This window comes from Onychomys torridus, chromosome 8, assembly GCF_903995425.1.
Source record: "Onychomys torridus chromosome 8, mOncTor1.1, whole genome shotgun sequence".
Taxonomy (NCBI): Eukaryota; Metazoa; Chordata; class Mammalia; order Rodentia; family Cricetidae; genus Onychomys; species Onychomys torridus.
In genome coordinates, this window is record NC_050450.1 from 57156645 (window position 1) to 57162381 (window position 5737).

Consider the following 5737-nt stretch of genomic DNA (forward strand, 5'->3'; position numbering starts at 1 on the left):
AAGGTGTGCACCTACCACCACCACCACCACCACCACCACCACCAGGCCTTTACCATTATTATGTTGTTGTTTTTAGGACTTATGTATTTATTATGTATACAGAAGAGGGTGTCAGATCTCATTACAGATGGTTGTGAGCCACCATGTGGTTGCTGGGAATTGAACTCAGGACCTCTGGAAGAGCAGTCAGTGCTCTTAACCTCTGAGCCATCTCTCCAGCCCCTACCATTTTTTAAGATTTATTTTCTGTGTAGGGATGTTTGGTCTGTATGTGTGTGCATGCACCATACATGCCTGGTGCCCATGGAGGCCAAAGGAAGTTATCAGATCCTCTAGAACTGGAGTTACAGATGGTTGTGAGGCACCATGTATGTGCTCTTAACTGCTGAGCAATCTCTCCAGCCCCTGCTGTTACCTTTCTGATGAGCCAATGCTATTGCGTATGAAGGGAAGCTGCATTATTTTTAGATAGGAAAAGACATCATTTCCCTGCTTGTTTTAGGGTCCAAAGTCTAGTTCTGTCCTGGGCCAGCAGGTCACATTCCATTCTCCTTCCAAGACATTGTCCTTTGTAATAATCTAGCAGGGTGTCAGAGGCCCAACTTACTGAGACTGTTGCATCCCCCTCCCTCGGGCTGACCTGCTACCTCCTGGTCGCTTCGCCACCCTGGTGACACAGCCACCACCTATGCTGCTGGGCGAGGGTCGCAGTGAGCCGCAGCACCACTTTCTTTCCCAGGAGGTTTGCAGATGCAGACATCTCTTTCCTTGGCTTCGTGCTGGCAGTGCACAGTGGGAAGTGGGTCCTCCGACCCAAACAGCCTTCGCCATATCTTATCTCAGGAATTGAGATCACCCACTGGTGTGCCATAGGCTGTTCTCAGCTAGGAATTTATTTTGTCCTCATGATTTTTATGTCCTCAGGAGGCATGAGGATCACATGAATTCCAATTACTTGAAAATTTCAAAAGACTGTGAGAGTGCTTGCTTGCTTCAGCAGCACACATTCGACAGTTGGAATGATCCAGAAAAGAGCAGTGTGGTCCCTGTGCAAGGATGACACGTACATTCATGAAGCATCCTATAGTTTTCATTCTAATCTTTCAAGACTTATGGATATGAGTGTTTGGTCTATATGTACATATGTCACAGTGAGTGCCTGGTGCCCAAGGAGAAGAGGACACTGGACCCTCTGGAACTGGAGTTTACAGATGGTTGTGAGCTGCCATGTGGGTGCTGGGACCGAACCCTGGTCCTCTCAAGAGCATCTAATGCTCTTAACTACTGTGTCGCCTCTCCAGCTCCCATTTGTCCCTACAAATGTCCCTTTTTATATCAGTGGTATTAGGACCATCCTAAATGACTTCATCTTGTAATCATCTTCAAAGATTTCCCTAAAGATTTTTTTACACTATTTTTGTGGAAGGACATGCACACCTGCTGTGATGTGTATGCACGTAGGGAGGTCGGGAGACAATGGTGGGAATTGGTTCTCTCACTCTAAGTTATTTTTCCACTGCTGTGAGGAGACACTGTCACCAAGGCAACTTAAATAAAGCTCTTAGCTAGGGGCTCGCTTGCAGTTCCAGAGGGTGAGTCCATGACCATCATAGCATGGAGCATGGCAGCAGGCATGGTGCTGGAGCAGGAGCTGAGAGCTCACATCCTATCCAAGGCACAAGGCAGAGAGAAAGCTGACTGGGATGGTGTGGGTTTTTAGAGCTTCAAAAGGTTGGATTCATGGGTACTAGGAGGTTAGGATTTCAGCATCGTTTGGAAGGATAGCTCACCTCTTAGCAGAACCACTGAGAATGGGACTCAGAACAGTCCTTCAGCCCAAATAACACTCTAAAAGGCAGACGTTTTGTCCTAACAGAACACATTCATGAGAGTCTCGATTCTGTACAGGGAAACAACTTCAGAGGCACAACTCCTAAATGCCTGGGCAAGCAGACTCTGGGCTAGCTTCACTGTGGAAGGCAGTGTCTCTCCACATGTGCACAAGGGGAGGGTTGCCATACCTTTCTGGGACTCTGTTCATTATGAGGATTTGCATGTTTAATCTTTATAGAACTCAATTTGAATATGAAAAAGTGCAAAGTGGGCCAAGGAAGGAAGATTTGGGGGTTTGGTTTGGTTTTGGTTTGTTTGGTTTTTCAAGACAGGGTTTCTCTGTAGCTTTGGAGCCTGTCCTGGATCTCACTCTGTAGACCAGGCTGTCCTCGAACTCACAGAGATCCACCTGGCTCTGCCTCCCTAATGCTGGGATTACAGGCATTCGACACCACCGCCCAGCTGATTTTTGTTTTTTAATGATGGAGTAAGGAGCCTGTGACATTTTTCCTAAGCTTACGCTCTGGCTCAATTAAAGCAGGTAGATAACCTTGATTAAGTCATGTCTTCTTCTGTAAAAGGCATGATAATCGCTCCCAGTCTCAGGGCTATGCTGGGAGGATGATAAGTTTGGAAAGGGGCTGGGAAATGTCACTTCCTTCTCGTAACCAGCAAAACCATGGTAACATCTTACCTCTCAACAGGAAAAGCAGCAAAGGAAGGAGGCAGGAGCCAGTCGGGGTCAGTCCTGTCTGGGCCCAGCCACTAGAGTGGCATTTGGTGCCCTTATGCCACAGTCCTGCCTGGGCTCATGCCCAGTCACTTACTAGGTCATAGGCTGACCCTTCAGGGTTGACCACACTGCCTTATTGCTCTTCAGAGAAGCGCATAGGGCTCTCCTGCCCCCAGAGTTAAGGAGTGCGGCGGAAATAACTGGGCTTGCCTTTCAGTGAACTGCTAGGCACAGGATGTGTGTTATTGTCCAGCAGGGTATCCCGGCCCTTAGGTAAATGTTCTATGTACTATAAAGAGGGCAGGCAAGATGGCTCAGCAGGTAAAGGTGCTTGCTGGAAGCCTGACTATCTGAGCTCAATGCCAAAGACTCACTTAACTGTAAGAGGGAGCAGACTCCACAACATTGTCTTCCACAACATGCCATATGCTGTGGCGTGCATGTTTTTCCCTGCCCCACAATAACAATTTTTATTACATTTTTAAAAGAACTATAGAAAGCCACACCAACGCTAGATGGTATGATGTATTTAGTGCTCTCAAAGATCAGCAGAGCATTTCCAACTGTTAAATGCAAAGACTCCTTCTCATTCTTTTTTTAAAGTTTTAAAACATTTTTAAAATTTCATTATTTTGTTGGGAGGTGATGGTGCACAGCATGCCTTTGATCCCAGCACTTGGGAGGCAGAGGCAGGCAGATCTCTGAGTTTGAGGCCAGCCTGGTCTACAGAGTGAGTTCCAGGACAGCCAGGGCTACATATAAAAACCCTATCTCAGCTGGACAGTGGTGGCGCACGCCTTTAATTCCAGCACTGGGGAGGCAGAGCCAGGAGGATCTCTGTGAGTTCGAGGCCAGCCTGGGCTACCAGGAAAGGCGCAAAGCTACAGAGAAACCCGGTCTTGAAAAACAAAAAACAAAAAACAAAAAAGAAAAAGGGAAAAAAAAAAAAGAAAAACCCTATCTCATGGGTTAGGGATTTAACTCAGTGGTAGAGGGCTTGCCTAGCAATCGCAGGGCCCTGGGTTTGATCCTCCGCTCTAAAAAAATAAATAAGTAAATAAAAATAAAAAATAAAAACCCTATCTCAAAAAACAGAGAAACAACAAAAAAGAATCATTACTTTATGAATATGGGTGTATGTATGTCTGTATATTGTGTGTGAATGATCATTTGATCATTTGAAACCGGTTGTGAACTGCTATGTGGATGATAGGAATCGAAACTCGGGTCCTCTGTGTTTCATAAAGCAGTCAGTGTTCTTAACCACTGAGCCATTTCTCCAGCCTTCCTTTCTGATTCCTCATCCGTTCCAATCCCTCTGCAAACATCAACACCTGCTCCAGGCTCTTGTTGCCTCCCATTATTAGTGAGTCTTTTGGGCTGGAGCTCCCTCTGCTCAGACTAATAAAAATTAACATTATTGACCAGACCATGATTCATCTACAGTACTGAGCACTTCAAACTAATTTCTAAAATTAAGTCTTCAAAACCCTACCAAGTGTGATTAATCTATAGAAATGAATGTAAGTAGATGAGGTAATTTAAGAATTTAATTTCCCACTAGGTGGGAGTGGTGCACACCTTTAATCCCCCCACTTGGGAGTCATAGGCAGGCAGATCTCTGTGAGTTCAGGCCAGCCTGATCTACAAAGCAAGTTCAAGACAGCCAGGGCTACACAGAGAAACCCTGTCTCAAAAAACTAGAACTGAATTCCCCTAAGGAAAGTTAATAAGTAGCCCAATATTCAAAGTTAATAAGTAGCCCAAGGTTGGGCTAGAGGTTAAGAGCACTGACTGCTCTTCCAGGGGTCCTGAGTTCTATTCCCAGCAACCACATGGTGGCTCACAACCATCTGTAATGAGATCTGGTGCCCTCTTCTGGCCTGCAGGGACACATGCAGGCAAAACACTATATACATAATAAATAAATCTTAAAAAAAAACAAAAAAAAATACAATGTGTGTGTGTGTGTGTGTTTGTGTATATATATATATTCCAAAGTCATCACTTATAAACACTTCCCTTCTCAGGAATCCTCAGTTCATTTCTGTTGCTCACAGCATGAGTTCAACCTACATCCAAGTTGGGATGGTTTCAGCCCCAGTCCTTTACAGTACTGTGCCATCTAATCCAGGCTGAGTATTTTTCAGTCTCGATTTGATTCTTTTGTGCCACGTGATAGAAACACTGTCAGCTACTTTAGACTCTCTTCCAAACTTGATTTCTTCATGTTAAACAAAAATACCCGGAAGAGTGTTTAGCATGCATGAGACTCTGGGTTCAATCCCCAATGCCATGCCCAGCTACTCACTATGTAGTTCTGGCTGGTTTTGAACTCAGAGATCCTCCTGCCTCTGCCCCAATAAACCCCATAAAAAGCCCCATAAAATTGGATTAGAGGTGCGCACCAACATGCCTGGCTATTTTTATTTTTAATTATGTGTGTTTGTGTTTGTGTGTCTGCATGTGGGTGTGTGCATGTGGATTCGGGTTCCTGAGAAGGGCAGAGGGAGCTTCCGGGATCTGGAGTTACAGATGTGAGAAGCCTGATATGGGTGCTGGGAAGTTACCTGGGCTCTTAACACTGGAGAGCTGGCTCATGGTTGAGCACACTGGCTACTCTTCCAGACAGGATGTGAGTTCAATTCTCAGCACCCACATGGTGGCTCACAGCACCTGTGACTCCTGTTCTAGGGGTGCTCTCTTCTGGTCTCTGAGGGTACCAGGCACACATGTGCTGCTCATGCCTACCTCAGGCAAAAGGCCCCCACACAGAAAATAAAGATCCTTTAATATATATTATATATAAAAGGCTAGCGCCTTCTCAGGACTCTCACTCAAAAAGCTGACAACAAATTTTGCCTGAAATCTTTAGATTTTTCTTCCAAATTTCATCCGTTGAACTTAGCTTCCTTTCCCTGTTTCTTTTTGTTTCTTGTTCCTTTTTCTTTTTGTTATCCTGGTGCTAATCTTTGTTTACCCAGGTTCTGGCAAGGTTTTTTGGTTGTTGCTTTTTTTTTTAACCCTACAATTAATTACTCCAGATGGCTGACTCCTTGGAGTTTTCCAAGCAAACAAAGAAGGCAGGAAATGGGAGCTTCCTGAGAGCCGGAGACGCTTTACCTTCACGACCCGCTGGCCCCTGCGGTTGCCCCCTGCGGTTGCTTTCCT

General features: G+C 45.4%; 1 non-coding gene across 1 annotated transcript; it reads left to right on the plus strand.

The window, feature by feature from the left end:
• The first annotated feature begins 980 nt into the window (after window positions 1-980).
• On the plus strand, window positions 981-1091 carry LOC118590474. Its single transcript, XR_004945775.1, has one exon. It is a non-coding gene; the product is annotated as a U6 spliceosomal RNA (small nuclear RNA).
• Window positions 1092-5737: the final 4646 nt, after the last annotated feature.